At 39.7% G+C, this 22774-nt stretch overlaps 1 protein-coding gene and 1 long non-coding RNA gene across 2 annotated transcripts in view; both read right to left on the bottom strand.

Annotated features, from left to right (window-relative positions):
- Positions 1–1973: 1973 nt before the first annotated feature.
- LOC140846477 (uncharacterized) lies at positions 1974–16214 on the bottom strand. The gene is made up of 4 exons (XR_012125600.1): positions 14239–16214; positions 4854–5024; positions 2403–2505; positions 1974–2201 (listed from the first exon to the last, which is right to left on the bottom strand). It is a non-coding gene; the product is annotated as an uncharacterized lncRNA (long non-coding RNA).
- Positions 16215–17531: 1317 nt separating this feature from the next.
- LOC118970866 (uncharacterized) overlaps positions 17532–22774 on the bottom strand; it is an 83734-nt gene continuing 78491 nt past the window's right edge. Inside the window, exon 7 of the mRNA XM_073223539.1 lies at positions 17532–18656. The gene's annotated coding sequence lies outside the window, so the exon portion shown is untranslated. The remainder of the gene's footprint in view (positions 18657–22774) is intronic.

Raw genomic sequence — 22774 nt, 5'->3', positions numbered from 1 at the left:
GTTCTATGACTCTTGAGAGTCCTCAGGGCTCCTGGTTTCATACTTTGAGAGGTTCTTCCCTCTTCGTAAAAAAATAGCCCTGTTTATAAACATAAATTTATAAATCAACAGCTATCTAATCCTTCTTATTGGCCATAGAAAGCAGAGTCTCAGAAATATCTTTCCATATTAAACAGTCCATGACTCTTCTAGTCCAAGCTGAAATAATACCCTTAACAATTTTGTGGGTTTTCTATAAATATGATTGGAGTCCACTCTAAGCTCCAAAAGCCATAGTTATAGTTCTTTTTGAGACAAAGCCCTCTTTATTGTGAGGAAATGCCTCTAGGATTGCTAGTAGACCTTTTGTCCAGTTGAGAAGCTCTATCAAGCATAATGTTAAATCTTTCTATGATCTCAACAAAGGCATTCTAGTCACACACTTGGCTAATCTTTGCCTAGTGTCATTTATTTCTTTGGAAATCTTTTGCTATCTGGAGACACTGAGGATAAGAAACAGCTTTATATTCCAACCAGGAAATCCAGGTTGAAGAAAAATATTTTTTTTCTAAATTCTGCTTGAAAATGGTATTGTTCCTTGTTTAGTTAATTTTTTCCTCCTATAACATGATACACAGTTAAAAGAGGTCAATTAATATTTTTTAAATTATGCTTGGAAATAAATATCTTTTGCCAGATACTCCAGTTCACTAGATATATTTCCTAGGTTCCAAACTACTGTAAGCAAAAGTACAAAAGATGGACTGCCATCTTTCAGCTTTCATTTACAGTTTGTTCACCATCCCACCAGCCTTTACTAACAAATTCCTCACCATTTTTCCAGCCCCTGATTGACATTGGGCCCCAATGCAATGATAAATGATTTATGTTTTTGTTACCAATGACACCTCATTTCTAAAGAGTGCATTGTCACAAATTGTCCCTCTTATCAATTTTTACATGCCAAACCACCCCCAAATTTAGTGTCTTTTTAAAAAGTATTAGTTCTAAAAATACAGTGGATTGACTGGGTAACGTTGTGGTCTTATCTCCAATATAGGCATAAATTGGGATTGTCATGTCTTATGATCAGAAAAGCAGCAGCTGTCAGCTTACCTGTTGTTCGGTGGTATAAGAAGGTCTCACTCATAGACTTGGGACTCACCCGGAATGGCTGGAAAAGGTGAAGTGGCTGGGTCTCTCTTTCTAAGCACACTTTTATCACATGACAGTAAAAATGGTCCAAAAGGGTGAGAGGAAGAGTGAGGCCTCTTGAGGCTGCATCTTAGAGGTCACATGTCATTTCCCTTACATTCCATTGGTCTAAGCATGACACGTGACCTGCCCGGAATCAAGAGGTGAGGAAATAGGCTCCACCTCTTGATAGGAAATGCTGCAAAGTACTTGTGGCCATTTTTAATCCACCACAGTTAGGAACTCAGTGTGGCCCCAGAGAATAAATATACTAACATGCTAAGTGTGCTGCAAAAACAGTGAAAGCTGTGGCTCCAATAGAACCAGAAGTTTATCCTCTGAGTTATTGAACCAAGGATCGATTTACTTCCTATACAGGCATAACCACATCGTCATTCATGGTAATTCAGGACCATATTCTGGAAGGAATGGAACGGTCAGGATTACATAGATTTACTTGGAAATCTAAAACAAAATTTGGTGCTATATTCTTTTGCATAATAATGACAACACAGCCTGAATTAGCAAAAAACAATATTACTTTGGACTACAATGTGTTTTTGACTATCATAATGCTCAAAAATAACGTCACTGCTTAATAGTAAAATCAGCGGAAATAATAATAGCTGATATATTAATTTAACATGTACCATGCACCAGTTCAAATTCAAATTTTGAAAGGGAACACAGAATTTTAAAACGGAATAGAGATCATCCTTATGGAGGCTCAATGAAAAATTTCTCTTACCCTACACATAGCTTTATGATAAATTATATATTCCTAATAGTCTAAGCTTGTTAATTCCATATCCTCCATTACATCTCCAGACACCAGTTGTTTCTAGGACAAAATAAAGTGCCTATTAATGTGAATAGTACTTACAATACTGTTCTTGTCTTCTTATTACTCTGAATTGAAAGACTGTGTCACTTACAACTTCAACATCATAGTTGGGGTCAACAGATGAACTTGAGGAGGAATCAATTTCGAGTGGAACTTCGAATCATTTGTTATTAGTATTGTAAATCTAAAACACATTAGATAAAGAGTGTATTAATTTTTTAAATGCTCTTAACTCCAATGTTACCAATAAATGAAATGGGAAATTGTAGTTGCCTCCAGAATAAGATATTATGAGGTACTTAATCAAATGATGTTATGACATTTAAAACCTTCCATTAATTCACATTGTGCTCATGAAAAATACATGACTGTCAGTTATACCTACCTTAAATCACAACTGACCCTTAGTATGAAATTCTACATCCACTGAAGTTGGGGAAATATCATTTCTAAGCAGGGATAAAGAATCGCACTTCTGTAATATTGACCTATAAAATAAACCAATTTTATTAGCCTAAATGAAGCACATTAATTTTTACAAAAGACTGAAATTCCTCAGGTAAAAATAAGTTTTCTTTCTCCCTGTTGATAAACAGGGAGAAAAATAACTTACTCTAACAAGGAAAAGAAAATTAAGATAAGAAATGTCTAAAGCAGAAACACCGAAGAGTAAATTTTAAACACAGGAATGGTAAAAGGAAAACCAATTACCTTCCTTTCCAATAACATCTCTAAAAACAAGAAAATCTACAAAATTTTGTTTTAATTGGTCACCTGATTTAACTGATATTGATACAGTCTACACTATAGTAGAATGAAGTAATGAATCCAAGGCTTTCCTCCAGTCATAGTCAGTTGATGATTTCTAAAAACTAGGCTTAGAAGTCATCAGTGGGCAGTCACACACCCAAAGCTCCAGGCACAGCTTCGCTTCCCCCAAGTCCTGCCTCACCTTGCACAAATGTGTGTGAAACTACCCCACATGCACCTGCCACTAGGATCTCCAACTCACCACCATCACTGCCACCGCCCACTGTCAGCCACTCCAACCCAGCCTTCCCGTGTCAAATCCAGGGAGAAGGGCCCATTTTCCCAGAACTCTTAATTAGGTCCACCCTCTCTGGTCTCGTTTGGGAAGGCAGCGCTTATATTGTTTTGCTGTTGAACATTCTTTCCTGATTTACAAAAAATCCATTATTTGAGGAGCTGACGAAATTCAGCAAGATGATCCGATGGGCAAACTGAAACATAATTAGATCTCCCAGGCCCAGAGTTATGAACAGGACTAGGCACACATTGTAAATAAGCCAAAAGCGGCCTGAACAGTGGAGACAGGGCCATTTGGGGTCTTTGTGGATTGCTGCTGCTTCTCTTCTGCAATGCCCCCTCCGTATATTCTCTGTTCCCAGTCAGAATTTCATTTAGTTATAATTCAATTTACCTGATTTTTATTTACTTTATTCAATTTTATGGTCTACTGCTCTTACTCATTCTGAGCTATTTCTGTTTTAATTCCAGATTTTAATCTGTATTCTAAACATATCCCATGATGATCTCCACTAAAATCTGTAAAAAACTCAAACCAAGGGCAAATTTAGCAGAACAGAAAATAGCATATAAGTTAGCTCAATCAAGTTCTATTTTTGAGTCTGTAAAATAGGCTGGTTTCTTCAATTCAGAGCATTTTCAAGGTCCAGAAGCAATAAAAACACAATGTAATGATAAATTTCTTCTCTTCTTTCAATTTGGAATTCACTGTATTTCCGAGACCACCCCGTCCCCCTCTGCCATGAACTCGGCCCCTGCCAGCCCAGCTCTCACTCGTCTGCCTCTGCTGAACCCGCGACAGTCATTGTTTGTCTTTGTTCTTAAAGAGGATGGTCCCAAATTCCTACTCCTAAGCAGCATCATTAAATTTTATGTCACTGCCTCCTAAGAAATGTAACTGGAAAACACATTTTGATACAGTTTTCATGCCTTGGTCTTACAACGTAAAAAGGAAATAGCTCATAGATTCCAAACAGCAACTGAGGTAAAGTCGACTTTCCTAACATTCTGTGAAGCTCCAGCTAAGTAAATGCTGTCACTTTACACATTCTGTACATTTCCCAGAAAAGCATCCTCAAAATCAAGATTCAGTCTCTAAAATTCAATACATGAGATAAATTTTGTAAAGTGAGATCTGACCCATTTATCTGGCTTCTCTCTTGAGGATCCTGGTTAAAAGAAGATGACTACCCCTTTTTCCTTGTAAAAGTTAAGTGTATCACTTGTAGTTGAGTTAATTTTGTGCTTATTAATTAGTTAAGTACTCTCATGACATTAATATATCATTTTTGATGTCATGTAATTGTTGCTGTTCAGGGCAAATTTTCACTCTAAGTTTCTATAACATTTCACTGCAAATCAAACACTGTGTCATGCTTCACAAAAAGATATACCACAAAAAGAAGAAAAAGTTTCTTTCTACAAGACTGACATGGTAACATAAACTACAAGAGCTCAATCTGTTTGCAATGAATCTTCCCAGCACACAAACTAGTGAGTGTTTGTGGCTATTTGGCAGGGACAAACTGATTGATAAACAAGAAAGATAGGTGTAACCTCTTCAACAGGGGAATTGTGACAGTGATTTGGAAATAAAAATGATTAGGAAGCAAAAAGCCATGTATTTTTGGTTTTTTGATTCACCATGGGCACTCAGAGGTCTCAGCATATAGCAAATAAAAATGGAAAGCAGTCTCTGAGGTGACATGTGTACCAAATAAACCCATGAGGCTGGATCGGAAATTTTAGATGGTACAAGTGCTTATGAAAAATTCTAGAAAATATATACCTCCACCTCGAGCTGTCTTTTGAGATGGATCTTTTTTAGTGTAGCCAGATGGACCCTCAGCTGGGTAGAAGCCCCAGGGACATTGGTAGTGGTTGCAGAACACCAGAAACAGCCTCCAGCTTCACAGGTTTCTTGAGAAGCTCCTGGTTGAGGGTGGCAATCAATGCATTTCTGAAAGGAAAATTTCATGGCATGAGCAGACTCCTGTTTGGAGTTATAGACGCAAAAAACAGGTGAGTGGTGTTTTCAGAAGTACACCAGTGACATCCGTGACCAGACAGACAGCGTCATCCGCCTCTGACTTCCGATGACAGTCAGTTCGTTCAGTGGCACCTGCTATGGGGCATGATTCAACCTTCCCAGAACAACAAGGGATGTCTGGGGTCTTCCGTGGGGACCAGCAGCGATTCCTGGCCAGACCACTGGCATCAGTGTGACTGACTGTCCTTACGGAGCTGGGGGGCTATGAATGCTGAGTATGAACTTGGATAAACAGGCTGGACTAGAATGGAATCAGGAAGGAAAACAGGGCAAAACAACTGAAAAGAAACCTAGAAACAAAATTATCACCAAGACACTATGGTAGAACTTTAAAAAAAAAAAAGAATCCTCTAAATGCTAAGATAATAAGAGGAAAGGTTGGTGGCTATTAAACAGCACTATAAATTTGTCAGCCTAGGTAAAACGAAGCAAAGCAAAAACACGTCTCTTAAAAATGCAGCATCAACACTTTGTCACCCCTAATATTCTCATCATGCACGAACTTTACCATCCCACAATCGGAGGCATCTACTTATCATCTTCTAAATGTTACCAAATGGATTTCACAAAAGTCAGTGTAACTGTTTCTTTTCTATTTACTATACATTCCTTCATTTATAGACTGGACACCAATGTCAGGCCTCTAATAATAGTGCAGAAATGTCTATACATACTTGCTCTAAACTAATAGAATCTTAGGCCCTCAAAAATTCCATACTACTGATGTATTTTTTTTTATTGACATATAGTTGATGTACAATCTTATATTGGTTTCAAGTGCACTACACAGTGGTTCAACAGGTACACCCTTAAATGTTACCACATTATCAGCCCCATAGTGCAGTTACTATCTGTCAGCACAGGAAGCTGTTACAGAACCATTGGCTATATTCTCCACGCTGCACTTCCATCCCCGTGACCAATCTATACAGTGATTGAGACTTTGTGCCTCTTTATGTCCCTCCCCCTCCCCACCGGCCCCAACCCCTCTCCAAACCATCAGTCCCTTCTCAGTGTCTGTGAGTCTACTGCTGTTCTATTCGTTTTGCTTTGTTTTGTTTTTAGATTCCACATGTAAGTGAAATCATATGGTATTTGTCTCTCTCCATCTAGCTTATTTCACTGGTGCCATTTTTTATCTTCTTTTTCTATTTTTAAAAAGCCTAGGTTATGCTGCAGGTGGTGATGCTTTCCTGATCATGGTATTTGGGTTGTACTAATACAATCAATTTCATGGATTACTAATATTTGTCTCCCATAAACTGGATAAAATATCTGAATACAGATACATTTCATCTCTTCAACTCCAAAATCAAATTGAACATGGTCATGGTTTAATCAATTTTCTATTAACAGTCATAAGCAACATTCTGATCTCTTTTTTATTTTATCATAAATAACTTCTAAACTCTGTTTTTCCAAGTAAGGTCATGGGACACCTTTTGTAGAATTGTGTATAAAATTGGTAAACAAACTCTCATCTGTTCATGGCTGGTGGGGAGGCAAAACTGCACATTCCCTATTGAAGAGAATTTGATCATATCTATCAAATTACATATACTTTCACTTTGACGAGAAATACTATTTCTAGAAGTTTATGCAAGGTACACAAAGATCTTTAGTGAAGCATTATTTGTAATGGCAACTACTATACAAAATGTCCTTCATCAGAGGACTGAATAAACTACGGACCAGGGAGTCATACAAAGGAAGGAAAAAATTTCTATACATTACATGGAATGATCTCCAGGGTGTGTTAAGTAGGAAAAAGTAAGGTACAGAACTGTGTTTCTGAAAGTTACCTTTCCTGTAAGAAAATGGGGGTGGGGAGAGAATATCAATATATATTTGTACTTTTTTATAATTTCAAATAAACAATAAAAATAAACCAAAACAAAAAGTTACATACTGGGGAGGAGGAAACAGGCGGAAGACATGATCATTCTTTAGTGGTCTCTTGTTACATAGTTTTGACTTTGAAATCACGTCCACATGTTTACCTAATTCTAAAGAAAAAAAATTAATTATAAAAAGAAATTGTTAAAAAAGAATTCCTGTAAACTGAATACACAATGAAACAGGTGGACCTGTTCATCATGCTGGTAGCACATCCATACAGAAAAGGAATTACCTCAAATGACTTTAAAGCAAATATTTGACTGTATATCTCTGATAGTATATATTCAGAGGGTAAACTACAAAGAAATCTTACCATGGACCTAATGATCTTGTTATTAATACTGGTATTTTTATTTTGAAACTATTTTGTAACCCAAATAGGTAATTATGTTAATGTTTAAGAATCATTCAAATGTTTAAGAAGCATTAGAAATAGGTAACTGAAAATCTTAACATGGATCTAGTGGTCTTATTAATACCAGTACTCTTATTTCAAAACTATTGGGAACATCATAAAGCAAATAGGTAATTTTGTTAATGTTTAAGAAACAACATATTAGCATAAGAGGAAAAATATAACTATAAAATACTTTTAAAAAATTAAAACTCTGTAATCTTAATTTGATTTGAAAATAGAGACTTAATACCATGAAATAATGATTCATCATTCTCTGCAATAGATGTGCCTATTTTCTAGTCCTGACCACTGAAAAACTAGAAACAATGCCAACCCAGTAGCAATGAGCTCCTCTAGCATCAACACTGGCTTCTAACTGCCATTCCTCCTTAGAAGGAAAGGACCCTTTGGGGGAAATGTCTGATTCTCCGCTAGGGTAAGGAAGGCACAAGAGGAGCCTAGGACACTTTAATACTCAAGAAACAAAGAAAAGCATCACCTTAACGGGGCCAGCTTGCAGTGATTCTCAACAGCATCAGATGGAACAGTTTGAGTGCCCAAAAGATAAAGGACTGACTTGCAAGGATGGACAGACACACAGATAGTGTGTATGTGTGTGGCTTGCCAAGGCAAAGACTGGGTATTTGTTACCCTGAAAGTTGTAGAAATATATATAAAATTTTCTACACATTTAAAAGCTTGTCAAGCTTATGTATCTGTGGCAGCCATATTTTTTAATCAAAAAGTAGGACATAATATAAAACAAATTCGCCTTGATAGGGAAAATGAGATAGAATAGTTCAAGTTCAGACAGAATGGGAACGATCTTAGCTATGAGAAAATCTTAGACTTGATTAATGCTCAGTGTCACAAAGTGGGAAATGGTCAGGGACATTACACGTTTATTGACAGCATGTATTTTATTAAAAGTCTGAATCTGTGCTAGGGTCAATTCAGTATGTTTTCAAAAAGCAATTTTTGAAATCTGTGTTATTTGCCGAAATTCAGGAATATGCCTAAAAATGCTAATTGAATATATGATATTACATATGTATAAACTTTCACTAGGTTTTTAAAAAACAAAAGAATGGGTGACTTGTAACAAGAGTACTCAAATTTCCTGTTATAAACTTAAAATTTCGGTAACTAGGTCATATGATATTTTCCATTGCATAGCAAAAAAATTGTATTTATGCATATATTAATTTATCTTTATCCTAGAGGTATACTTAATATTCCCAGCTGTATTTACATATTTTAATTATTTATTTCTATGTGCTAATACATTCAAAGGAAAAAACAGATGTGTAAGAAGAAATTTATGCTACAATCATCCTTAATTAGTTGCAATAAACTCTCTAGTTCCTTAGGATAAAGAATTGTATGGTTTTGCAAGCTGGGTTAACTGTTCAATCACTGTTTATAATATGGAAGCCTAAGGACAAATCAAATCCCTCCCCAAAAGTTTATTAAAATAATTTATCTTAAAATTCCAATTAAAATAAAAATTTAATATCTTAAATATTTACTGTGGTACATATTTACCAGCTTGATTATAATCACCCATTCCTGACAATCTCATCAACAGATTATGCTGATTATATAAAGCACCATATTTTTTATGAGTTAACTGTGAATTGCTATTTTAAGCATATACAAACAGAACTCCTAATATACTCCATCTCTCATTTTTCACATTGACATATAGATCAGAAACATCCATCACTTTCTAGGGCTCAGCATATTTAAGTAGGAAAACCTGCTTGTGAGAGCATTCTGGATATTAAATCTAAATAAGAAAGATATTGAAATGGAATATTTGAAGATAGTCTAATGAGGAAAATAGCTGGATCTCATAATACAAGAGAGAGAGTGAAAGCAGGTCAGAGCTAAATCAGTAATTGCTTCAGACTTCATTCCGACTCTACCAGTGCTTTAGTGATGGAGAAATGAGCAAACAGACAGGTGACAGCTGTTTATTTATCATCTGCATATGAATAATAGAATCAATCTGGGATATATGTTTTTTCTCTTTTCCAGACCCTTACACAACTCAGAAATCCTTTCATCACTTTTACATGTAGCTTCCATTATAGCTATTTCCTAAAGGTATGGTTTCTGCTCAGAAAACACATTTCTGAAAGGTGCATTTAAGTAATTGTATTCAGTCAATAAATATTTATTGAGCACCCACAGTGGGCCAGACACGGCAAGGTGCTGGGATGAAAATATAACCAGGACAGACACAAAACCTGCCCTTACAGGCCAAGCAGAGTGACACGGGCCATGAACGGGGACTTCCAGGGGGTAGTGGGAAGGCACAGGAGGGCCACCCACCCACAGGGCACTGGTCTGTCCAGTGACACTCAGGGGTTAGAGGGCTGCAGTCCCGTGAAATCAATGCACTTTCAGACAGAAGTCAAAACAGCAGGCCAATGCTGTTGGTATTGTTCAAAGGTTGGCTGAATTGTCTTTGAGAAAAGTTGATTGTTTGAGCAAATGAAAGAAAATGTTTTTGACTGAAAGTGAACGGTCATCCTTGTCAATTCCTAGCTAACAAAGGAACTATATTACTAACATGAATTACAGATTGCATTCCAAATTTCCTATGTAGAGGAGAAGGATAGAGAAATGGCCATAATGGAACATGCTGGTAAGAATGTACACACGCGTCTAAAGCAGCTCGCATTTTTCTTACACTGACCTGGTAAGGAGGCACCATTGAACAGAAGAGACGAACCACAAAAACTAACTTCTAGCAAAGAATCCACTTTAACGTTTGCTCTTTTATTTATTTTTAACGCTTTTCTAAACTATGTCCTAAGTCAGTCACGCCCATACTTTCCAAGGAGAGAGGGTAACCAGAAGAAAGGATAAGGATCTGAGAGTCACTGATAAGTCCCAGTGAGCTCACTAGGAGCCAAGCTGTCAGCACTGAAGGTCCTCTGCACCCCTCAGCGCTGCCCCCGCACCCAGGGCCACCCGGGGATGGGCGACACATGGCCCTTCCTGCCACAGACTGGGAAAACCTGCGCTTTTCATGAACCTCATCTGTTGAGAGTAGCACAAAGACAGAGGGGTTGGCTTAATATTTTATTTAAGTATTTTACATAGAGGAAAAAATCCAACTGGAAAGGTTACTTACCTCTCTTCCTGACGCCCACACTGATATATGGAAGTATTTGCTAATGAAGGGGGCAGGTGGAGGAGGGGGAAGAGCAAAGGGCTCAGATCGCTGCTCTCAGGGGCAGGCCTTCGCCCCCCTGGGAGAATTAGGTCACAAGGTCGCATTCAGCCTGTTTTACTTCACTTCTCCAAATTTAGCAACGTCTCTTCTAGTCCTATCTGTCAATATACTGCCCACCCTTCAAAGGCCAGTAAATTTTTAATGAATCTTTCATTCTACTCCCCAGACACAGATAAATAATAAACTTTGCAGAGCTCCAGTCAAACCTCAACCCACCATCCTGGTGTTCCCTTTTTCTGAGTCAGATCACTCACAGAGCTCATTTGGAATCATTCTCCAAAGAATACTTTATAAAACAAGGGGCCAAATGCTTTTTTAGGTCAAAATGTATTTGGTGACACCAGGAACAAGAAGCTGGGAGAAAATTATATCCGGCCGCCAAAGCCACGTGCACCTTCCTACACATCTTCTCATGCAAATGTTTGCAAACGAACTGAATATGTATATATTTTTATTCATTTGAGTGGGAGGGCAACTCCTGGCAAACCAGACAAATATTTACTTTTCACCTGCTGGGTGGCTAATCCTAAAAATTAACCAGAGCTGTGAATGTTACCAACTTACAGTATTAAGAGTTTCTAACGTTCCCGTGAAAAGCCAGCTTGCCTCTGCGGTCATTCATGTCACAGTTGTTATAAATGATCATTGAAGACCCATTTATTGTCCAAAAGCATCCGTCTGGCCCTCCATTTCAGTCACTTACTCCTGTGTCTGCTCACAGCCCCACCTTGAGGATCAACCACCTGATACACCTTGGGACAATCAATGACTCAAATTTTTGTTAGGTAGAAAGAGACAGTCTGCTAAATGAATTCTTGCCAAGTAATCGATAAGTCTGAATGAGTGTGTGTGTTATTGCATCACAACCATGTTCCTCCTTGAACTAGAAAAGTACTAGCCCCCAAGAACAACTATAACAACCCAAAACACCCTCCCTTCTATTCTCACCAACACCATCCTTTGCAAGTGGCTCAGCTATGCACCTCAGTAAGGGGGCCATAAAGAAATGCCTTCATTTCTCACTATAAATTAATTATGAGGGTAAAAACAGAAACTTCTAGATAGTCAACAGAAGGTTGAGTACAATAACAGAAGATTACAGTACAATAATATGAAAGACACTTTTGCTGTTAAAGTCCTATTTGTGAACACTTTTTAATAACATGGGAAAATATTTATAATACATCTTTAGCAAAAAATCAGGGTGTGAAGCATTTTACAACATTCCAAATTTGCGAATGTGTCTATGATTTTCTCTGAATTCCCATATTTAAAAATTATAAATGTATTGCTTGATGTTTAACCACAAAGATAGAAAAGGCGGCTTCTTACTGAGAAAGTTATTTTGTTTTAGTATTTCTTTTACAACCTTTGGTTAGAAAACCTAGAAACAGTATAATTGTCATTATGTATCAAGTACAGTGGGAATAAATCAAAAATAAATCTTGATTAAAACAGGACTCAACAAAGGTTTTTATGTCAGTAACCTTTGGCCAGAAACTGTGAAGGTAAAGACTTTTAAAAGGTGGACTTAGGTAAGTAGAAAGAGTGCCAATGGAAAAAAGTTAGGTTATTTCCTCGTCTGGTGAAAGGTCTAAGAGTATTCAGTATTTTACGAAAAGAAATTGCCACTGGCAGCTTCATTAATTAAGTGCTTTATTTGTTTAAGTGAGAACTTGATACTTCTGGGGACACCATTCAGTGAAACTTCTCACTAGGATAGGCCCTTATTAGCAATCAAAGTGGTGGCAATTCACACACATATGTGACACCCATGCCTGTCACTGTTTAATGAGATAAAGGCATAACTACAATAAACTAAGAAGACCTCAATTCAAAAAGACACAGGTTTAGCTAAGCAAATACAGACACCGTACAGGCTGAATCTTGTGGCCAAAATGGTCTTTGCCTCATTAGAAAAGCTGAATTCATCACAACACACGCCATAATTACAGGCATGGCACCTGCAGAGATCTTTGTTCCATAATATTGAATATATCATATCTGAAAGGTTCTAGTGAACTAATTTTCTTAAAGTACTCTTTAAAATTTTAGATATTATTTTCTTTAAACAAAACCACATTATTAGACTGTATTATTTGTATACATATGTGGATATAGAGAGAGTGCAGAAAAAATTCATAAAAAGCAGGGCAATTTGGGAGGGGAAGCTTCTAGAATCCCTGTTAAAGCTGATCGGTTTTTCATGGATCTTCGTTCTTCCAACTAAACTTTACAATGTGGTCACTAAGTTCTTCAAAAACCCAACTGGAAATTTGATAGAGAGTACATTAATTTATAGATTAGTTTAGACAGAAGTAGCATTTTATAATAGTAAGTCATCCCATCCAAGAGCATGGAATGTCTAATATTTTATCAGATCATCTTCTATGTTCTTGATTAGATTTAAAATATTTTCTGTCTAATGGACTTGTGTACATTTTCAGTTAAGTTAGTGTCAATATATATTACAGTTTTGTTGCTATTATACTTACAAAATTAAAATTTATGAATGGTTTTAAAAATGTTTTAAAAGAGAATTGTGAGCTTTTAGAAAAATAACATTATCTTCAAGTGGTGCATTACTGTTACAGAAAGTGTTTATTACCAAATAAACAAAAATTCAAATCAGCTATAAACATCATATTTTCTCCTTTTAATGTTGTTTTTTGAAGTGCAAGAAATTTCCTTAAATTTGAATAAGAATTTGATCTGATGGACGCAAGGCAAAGATTGGAAAATATCATTAGGTGAATTTGAATAATTATTTTTCACTCAATTTGTTTCTGCTTTCATTTTTTGCATTTTAACATCTGCATTCATTTTTCTTCTGACTTGAGCTATAACCCTTTATGGGCCTAAGTTGAAAAACACATGAGAATAAAAACAATTAAAAACTTTGTAATACTTAAAACCACTGCTTAGCTGAGAAGTAACTTAATGCAGCATCAAAGTCCTGAGCAAAAGTCTGTCAAAGTCTGTCATTTCCTCTGATCTTGACTTTTAACTTATCAAGTACGTCCACTCAGGACAGGGGCTCTCACACCGTTCCCATTGTCAGGGGTACAAAATTATCAGTAACTTCACTCGTTAGATTTATGAGCAGAAATTAAGCAGATGTTACAGACACCTTAATACAAGAACCGATGGGAACCCTCTGTCAATACCGGTGGAGTATGAATTACCAAATGAGGGAGCTCAGAGGTGTGACTGGTTGGCACGCAGTACCCCTGCGAATCACCAAGGGGAACCCCAGGCTTCCTTAAGTTCACAAAACATGGCCTGCCTGTAGGGCCCCAGAGCCAGAGACAGTTCTTTGACCTGGGCTCCAGGTGGGAAATAGGTGTCCTGCCTTCTTGAGCTTTCCAGCCTCAACATTTTCAATTCAACTCACCGATTTCCCTCAATAAGTACAATTTAGAATTTGAATACTACAAAAATAAAATACACATTCACCTTAAAGGAGATCACAAAATAAAAGATTAATATTATTTGGTTTGTGAGATTATGAATTCTTAGCTATTATTTTAACAACACTAACTTTTTTAAAAGTCAATGATGCAATGTAATAAATTCATTACCTTGACATGATTCTCTATGACATGATTCCAGGCATATGACATGACTCCAGCCTTATGACATGACTCCAGCCTTATGACATGACTCCAGCCGTATGACATGATTCTGAAAAAGGCAGAACTATGGAGACAGTAAAAAGCGCAGTGCTTGTTTGGGACGGATAGGGAGAGCACGGGCTTTTAGGGCAGTGAACCGGCTCTGTAGGATGATCTCTAAGGATGACACTACACATTTGTCAAAATCTGTAAGACAAACCAAGTGCAGAGAGCAAAAACCCTCATGTAAAGTGTGGACTTTGGTTGCTAACAACGTATCCATGTAGGTCTCGTGGACTGCAGCAAAGGTGCCACCCTGGTGTGGGGCCGTGGGGGGGGGGGGGCGGGGGGGGCGGTGCCGGCTGTGCGCAGTGGGGAGGGAGGGGAGTGCGTGGGAGCTTCCTGTACTTTCTGCTAATTTTGCTGGGAACCTAAAACTGCTCTAAAAAACAAAGGCTAATTAACTAAAAAAGAAAAAGGACTGGACTGACCTACAAACTCTTCCGTGCGTGAGCGCACTGGCTGCTGCACCCTGTGACAAGGGGCTCATGCACCCTACGACCACATAAATGCGCTGAAGCCAGGGACCCGACACAAAGCACGTGCCAGGTGCCTCATTGTTAATATAATCAAAATATTCTATACATACAAAATCAGAGCCACCAGAAAGTATTTAATGTGTTAACAGACTATAAATAAAAACCACAAATACATTGAGAAGTGAAAATGCAAACCAAATTCAATTCAATTCATAAAATCAGTATCTATCACAGAGAGGAGGCTGCAGTGTTTTTCCATGTTAATGCTAATTTCTGCTGGGGTGTCCTGCTGATTTCTAGTGATTGGGGAAAATATCAGACAGAAATAAAAATGGTTGATGGCAAAAAATAGATCCTGCTTTTCTCAACTTGGGGCATTTAAAAAATAAAGGTGGGGGTGCTTTTTTCTGACATAAAAGAGCAAAATTCATTTTCTCTAGAAGGCTGTTGACAGCCTTTCTTTTTCATGTGGTTTCACTTGATTCAGAGGGACCAAACAATGCTTCTGAGCTGTTTCCCAACTTCTCTTTTCTAGAAAAAGGCACATGCTGATTCTTAGTCACGGCTTTGAATCCATAGTTGCATTTTTCCTGTGCGTCTCTTGGAGGAGAGACAAACATTTTCTATTTCTTTGGGGTAAAGAAAAATCCGTTTTCTATTTTCTAAACCTGTATCATCAAAAGAACTGTGAGGCAGCAAGCTGTATTAAAAGCATGAGGGGGACAAAAGGGAGACAAATAGAAAAGATAAAATCAATTAAATTCTAAATAAAAATGTGGAACATAAAAGCAGACAAAGTCATTTTAACAAGTATTTCATTCAAGGCTTGGAAAAAAAAGAAAAGCCTTTGGCTGGCCAATCTAGACAGAAAAATGTGTTCTGGCACTGACAGGATAAAAGAAGCAATTGTCATTGCTTGGGAATTTATGGGACTTTTAAGATTTTCAACCAATACAAGTCAGTTCTTTGAAATTAATGAGGGCTTACTGAGGCCACAAAGAGACTGCACTGAAGGAGATGCATAAAAAACAAATCTGTTCACTTGCTAAGTGACTTCTTGAGCACCTCCTATGTATCAGGCCCTTAGGATTCACCAATGAACAGCACAGACCCTTTCCATACTCATCCAAGACAAATAAATAAATAACAATGATCCCTACCCTGGTAGAGGTTATATTCTATTTGGAGGAAGGGGAAAATGAACACCAAACCTAATAACTGATTATATGCCAGAAATTGAAAGTGCAATAGGGAAACATGGAGTGGAGTAAAAATGATGGAGATGTCAGTACTGGGATGAGGGAAGAGGGGCCTGCGGTTTATGTGTGTGTGTCCGGGACAGGCCTCCTTAAGGAGGTGACGTCTGAACACAGATCTGAAGCAGGACGGGGGGCGTAAACAGTCAGTACCAGGGGCCGAGGTCAGAGCATGCTTCGCGTATACTGGGAGGGTCCCAGGCCGGAAAGTCTGCAGCTATGGGGAAGGCCAGACGTAAAACCAGAAAATAAGAGACCAACCAGGGGCTAAATACAAAAACAAAAATGATCAAGTTTCAAAAAGAACAAGATGGAGTAAATCTGAGAGGATTTCTGAAAGCACTGAGGAAGAGATGAGAGTTTAAATGGGCCTTGAAATGTTTCTAAGGTTTTCTTCCCACAGGAGTCAAGTCAATGATCATAAGTACTTACAAAAAGTTAAAAGCATTTACAGCATCCCAACAAATGTTAAAAAACAAAACTGTTCCGGATTCTCAAGACGCCACATTCTAACATAATTCAGCCTTTTTCTGTGCCGCCCCCTCTAGCACCCGGCCTAGCCTTCTTCTCCGGGGAGGGAGATCCACTTCCCTGTCCTCTCCCACTCTGTCTCTGCAGGCCTTAACCCCCCGAATGTGGCCCACCTCCCGCCATCCCAAGAACGCATCCATCGTCTTACTTGTACATCCAATGTGCACACTTCCATTATTTTACACATCTTGCTTACGTTTCGTATCTGATACTATTGAACATGCCACTGGCGATTTCTCGTCCTCAGGGTTGTCTCTTCTCTCTTCCTACCGTTTTGTTCTGTCCTCCTCCGTCAGCACCGTAAGCACGGAGCTGTGTTCTCAGTGGGTTTCTTTAGCACTCACTGCCTCCAGTCTCTCTTCTCCCACTCACATCAGGGTTCCACACTACTGTTCCAGCTGCTGTCCTGGGTAGCTCATAGCTCCCAGGTTCCCCAGACAGGGACAGGCGGGCAGAGGAGAGGTGACAAGCGGTTCTTCCCTTTCCTGGGCGTCCGCACCACCTGCCACCACTTCGTAACACTAGAGCCCCTTTTCATCTTCATGTTTGCTATCCCTGCACAGACAGTAACATACCTGGTCTGCTGTCTATGACTCCCACTGCTAAGTCCAGTGGCCACTGCTCAGTGCTTCAGTTCTCATCCTGGGTTCCACAAGGCAGCACAGAAACTCACAGCGCCTGGGGAGATATTTTAAATTTTGGGGGGGAAACACATCTTACAAACAGAACTACGAGGTCAGGTTAGTTCACAGCTTCAAGGTTAGATTACACTGCAGTCCTTTCAGCGATGCCGTGTCTTTGCAAAGCTGGGTTTCTGGTGTTTCTTGTGGCAAAAAAGTAAAGACTATAAAAATCAGTGTGGAACGAGACATAAATGTGGCAATGTCCCAAGAAATTTCAAAATGTAAAAGTTGAGCAGTACCCAACTGGTACATGCATCCCACTAGAAAGTGTTATTTAAGAATGAAATTAAATATTAGCTTTGGCTCTTTTAATTTGTGTTACGTTTTCAAATGGTTATTAAATTGATAGGACACAAATATTTACTAGGTTGTCTGAGCGAGACCACTCAATAAACAAAATTGTTAGGTATTTCTTTTGGCCTCAAATAGACATTACACTGTACTGAGACATTAGGGGTGACGGAATGACCTGTTGGCAGCATCCCACACGGTTGCGCCTTCCTCCCTTCCATGCCTCCTTCCTCAGCTTCCAGGACTGATGACTCACACCTCGGCCCCCTTCCTTTCCGGGGCCCCAACTTCTCCTGGGGTGCTCTCACCCAGTTTAATGGCTTTACATACTGTACATCAAAAAACTGAGTGAATAAATAGAAGGAAAGGAGAAAGAAGAAGGAAGGAAGGAGGGAAGGCAGTCCTGTGATCTTGCTCAAACTATCTGACCTCCCCCAGCCTCAGTTCTCCCACCTGTAACAGGAAGTGCCCCAGCCCATCTGGTGACTGCAGTGATTCAGGTGCAATAACACAGGTACAGTGTGTAACGCAGGAGCCTGTTATTATAATGCAAGAATTGATGCCCATCTTCAGGACAGGCTGGAGGCACAAAGTCTTCCTCAGCTAGCTACCTTCTTACCTTCTTACCCGTTTTTCTCTCCCACGCCTCCCACGCTAATGGCACAAAGGCAGAGTTCCAATAAATCTGCTCTCAGTTGGCCTCCAACCAGGAAGGAACTTGCATCACCTGATACTTCGATTCACGGGGTGAAGGGAAAATCAACCAAGTAGAATGGAGATAGCATTTGAATTTGGCCTTGAAAGAAATGTCAGCAGCTGGAAAATGGGGGCAGGATGGATTTCCAGACTGAGGCATCACCGGCTGGGAGAATGGAATGGGGACGCGTTGGTCCATTCTGGCTGCTTTACCGCTGTCCCGGTCACTGGCGGCTGAAACAGCATTCACCTCTCCCGGCTCTGGAGTGTGCAGAGTCCCGGTTCACGGCGCCAACAGTCTCAGCATCTGGGGTGCCTGCTTCCTGGTCCGCAGGCGGCCGTCTTCCCTTTCTGCCCTCACATGGTGGAGGGGCCAAGAAGGGTCTCTTCTGTAAGAGCACAAATCCCACCCCATGTGGGCTCTGCCCATGGGACCTCCCAAAGGCCCCGCCTTCAACCCCATCACCCTGAGAGGCAGGATCTAGCATATGAATTCTGGGGGGGGTCACAAACATTCAGTCTATGACAACTAAAAGAACAAGAATATAGTGAGTGAGGTAAATTAGGCCAAAGAGACACAATCGCTATTAACAAAAGTATTATTACTAATAAGAGATTAATGTGTTCAACACCATGAGCATCTACTCTTCTGTAGACGTCAGCCTGTCACTCACGTGGCTGACTACAGGACCACTTTGCAGCAGTGTACGGCCAGACTGGCGCATGTCAGCAAATTGGAATGAGGTCTGAATTCTAGTCCTGCCGCTAACTTACTGGTGTGATTTCCTGTAAGCTGCTTAACTCACCTGTCCCCACATTCCATACATAAAATGATAGGTTGGCCTGCGTAAGCTTTTATCATTCTTTCAGCTACATAATAATTTCATGAAAAAGGAGATCCATCATGATCACAGGGCACAGCTGCTCTTTAGGAAATGCGGATTAAAAACAGAGTCTTTTAGACTGACACGGAGGAAGCCCCTTTCCCAACTTCGTCTGACCTCCCAAAACTGAATTTACCGGTCCCGATAGGGAAAGGCCTGTCTCAGCTTGGGCTGTGCTGACAAATTACCACAGACCAGGTGGCTGAAACTGCAAATATTTATTTCTCACAATTCTGGAGGCTGGGAGGTCCAAGATCTAAGCACTGCAGATTTGGTGTCTGGTGGAGCCATCTGTAGACGACTGTATCCTCACATGGCGGGGTCGGGGGGTTGGAGGTGGGGAGGGAGAGAGAGGGAGACAGGGAGACAGGGAGAGACAGAGGAAGGGAGGAAGGGACGGATGGAGGGAGGCAGAGAGCTCCAGTCTCTTTCTCTAAGCCCATCACGGCATCCCCACCCTCATGACCTCACCTAAGCCTAGCCCCCTCCCAAAGGCCTGGCCTCGAAGCACCACACGGGGGGTAAGGGCTTCCACATATGAACTGGCAGGACACAGACACGGAGTCTGCAGTCAGGGCCCTCTGAGGGGCTCACACACTCTCCTCACGGCTCCTTCAGGGTCTTGCTGCAACTCAGGGTCCAAGTCATCTCCGTGTCTAATCCCATTAAGCCAGTCTTTGACGGTGGGATGAGAGACACGCCAAGAGACCGACTCCATGGCATGAGGCGGACTGATGCAGACAGGTGAGCCCCTCCGAAGGGATGCCGTCCCCCCCTTTCCCTGGTCTGAAAGATGATCTCCCCGTAGTTTCATGGGACACAATGATTGTGACAATTTACAAGGGTCACTGAAGACTGCTGATGGCATCCCCCGGGATTAGCCACTCTCAAGAGTTATGGAAACCATCCCAATTCAATAAACTATGACAATGTTATTAACTCTGTTTGTAACTCCGGTTTACAATCCTTTGTAGCTCTACCTGTGTTTCTACAATATTAATGCTCTCTCTTCCACTGGGCTTTGGTACCGAATCCACCTGCTGTCTCCGCGCAGGCTGATCACTGTCGCTGCCCCTTAGTGAATAGCCACCATCTCTGAAGAGATAGCGGAGGACATTACTGCCCTCTGGTGGAAATACTAAGACTATTCTAAGACTGTTTCCCAAAGAATGGAATTTTCATTGTTATTTTCACCACACACCTTGGGAAGGGAAAAAATGAATCCAGAAAATTATCCTCATTTCTGGGTCTTGACACTCACTTGGCTGTTATCTGCCTGATTCCCAGTCTCTTCCCTGCTTTCTTATCTTTATCACCAACAAATTTATCCATCCTCAAATCGTTAAAACCTTGATCCACTCAGACCGGACCTCAGCACCCAATGTATTTAACAACAGAATTTCCAATCTCCTTTCCAGACAGAGAAAAAGAAAAAAAAAATCCAATAAAAGCAGAAAAGTGTTTAAAAAAATGAATTGTATAGACAAATACTTCTACTTTAGTTCTTCAAGTGAATCCTGTGTTCTGGGGCCTATGACAAAATTTCGATTGTTCTTGCTTTTCCTGCTCTCTACTGGAGACTTCCATTAAAACAGGAAATAGGAATAAATCATTTACAGGCATGCTAAGTGCACATATTTTCTTCATGTGTGGGTGAAATAGCACAGAAGGCATGCTGATAATCCAATTTTTAAGAACTCCAAAGTCACATCAAAAGTTTCATAGCTGGACTTAAATCTATCTGATTTTAAATCTACCCTTTATTTAGTAATCTAGAGCCTCCTGAAGTTCAAGCTGGGCCAGTCTATAAACTGTACCAATGATCCAGCGTCAATGTCCATCCCACTGCCCCTCTGAAGGCCCTGAGTGACTCATTTCCAAACAACTAAAGGGTGTATTTCTCATCACTTTGATTTCTGGATTTCAGAAAGAAAATTTCACCAAGTCTTAGGTAGTAAAAACAAACAAAACCTCTAAATTGCAGTTTAAAATTATTTCCTGAAGAAGCTTCCTTTAAGATCACCATATTTTTAAAAGAATATTCCATATGCAGATAAAGACAGAATTTGAAATACAGACTTCCCATATCCCCCACCTCCTACCTAGAGTTGCCAGATTTCACAAACAAAAACATGGAACACTCAGTTAAATTTAAATGTCAGAGAAATGTGGAATAATACTTTACTGTAAGAGTGTTCCACACATACTTACACTTCACTGGGAACTCCGTATTTGACCTAGTAACCTGCTTTACCCGAAGCCTCTCGCCGAATCCCCACTTGTGATTAGGGTCTTGTCTGGTAATGAGTGTCACCCAGTGATTTTTTTTTCCTTTGCCCATCAGTAATAAGTGGGACATGCGAGGAATATTTATAAATACAATTAAGTCTATTAGTTGACTTACGCAGCAGAACTAATGCATGGAGAGGGGTAGGAATCACTGGACTTCACTAGTAAACTCTACTACTGAGAAAAACTATTTTTGTGATATTCAAAGTGAACTTAGGTGTTCAACTGTCACATTCCACTACAAATGTAACAAAATAAAGCCAATACTAGCCTTATCAGAAAAGAAAGAAAGAAAATCTTGGTACGTAGTCAAAGCTACTCATTTTTAAAAGCAGTCTTTCACCATAGATATCAATGGAAGTTTCTAAAGAAATTACTTGCAATGTTGTCCAAAACTGAAATAGGCCATTTTTTCTTGCAGTAATGAAATAGTCATCCCGCATTTATCTGGCTTTGCTGAATAACAACACACAAATATTCATCAAATCTCAATTTTAAAATGACCAAAAATGACATTATTTGTTTACTGAAGGAAAGACAGTTTTGATTTTGGAAGATAACAATATAAATTTAGATTTCTCTTTCAGTGGTAAACAATTCCCAAAGGAATCAAATTTCCTAAATAAATGTCAAGTGTGCTCTCTAAAGCATTATTAATCAAATTACGTAATTGAATATATGCTGTGCTTTGACATATTGGCTTTTGGACCATTTTACAAACTGAAGCTTCACTCCTGCAGAATATGAATGAGTTAATTAGTGTAAATGCAAAGTAACAAGACCCTTTTGATGCAGCTTAATGTAAGTGTTCTCATTTTTTAAAAGGGGCACTGGTAACACATCATTTTCCATGCTTATATACGGGTCCCTGCCAGGTGACTGAGAATAGGGCAGGATTTCAATAAGGCTTCCACCAGCAAGTAGGCTAGGATGGTACCCGCAGCAGGTGTCCTAGTCAGGCTGGGCTACTATTACAAAACTCCATAGACCAGGTGGCTTAAACAACAAACATTTAATTCTCACAGTGGAGGCTAGAAGTCTGAGATCAGGGCAAAGTCCCTCATCCTGGTTCCCAGGTGGCCATCTCCTGCTGTGTTCTCACACGGCAGAGAGCGAGCGATCTAGGATTAGGTTTTCCGTGCGGTCCAGAAATTCTTATAGGAACTCCAATCCCTGCATGGGGTCTCCACACTTAGGACCTAATTACACCCTAAAGGCCCCATCTCCGAACACCATCACACTGAGGATTATGGTTCCAGCATATGCATTTGTGGGGGGTGAGGAAAGGGAGAAGGGGGACACAAACCTGCAGTCCACTAACAGCAGGTGTCGTG

The sequence above is a fragment of the Manis javanica genome, chromosome 15, assembly GCF_040802235.1.
Source record: "Manis javanica isolate MJ-LG chromosome 15, MJ_LKY, whole genome shotgun sequence".
In the NCBI taxonomy this organism is placed as follows: domain Eukaryota; kingdom Metazoa; phylum Chordata; class Mammalia; order Pholidota; family Manidae; genus Manis; species Manis javanica.
The sequence above is the reverse complement of the archived record's forward strand: the minus strand, read 5'-3'. Positions and strand labels throughout refer to the sequence as shown.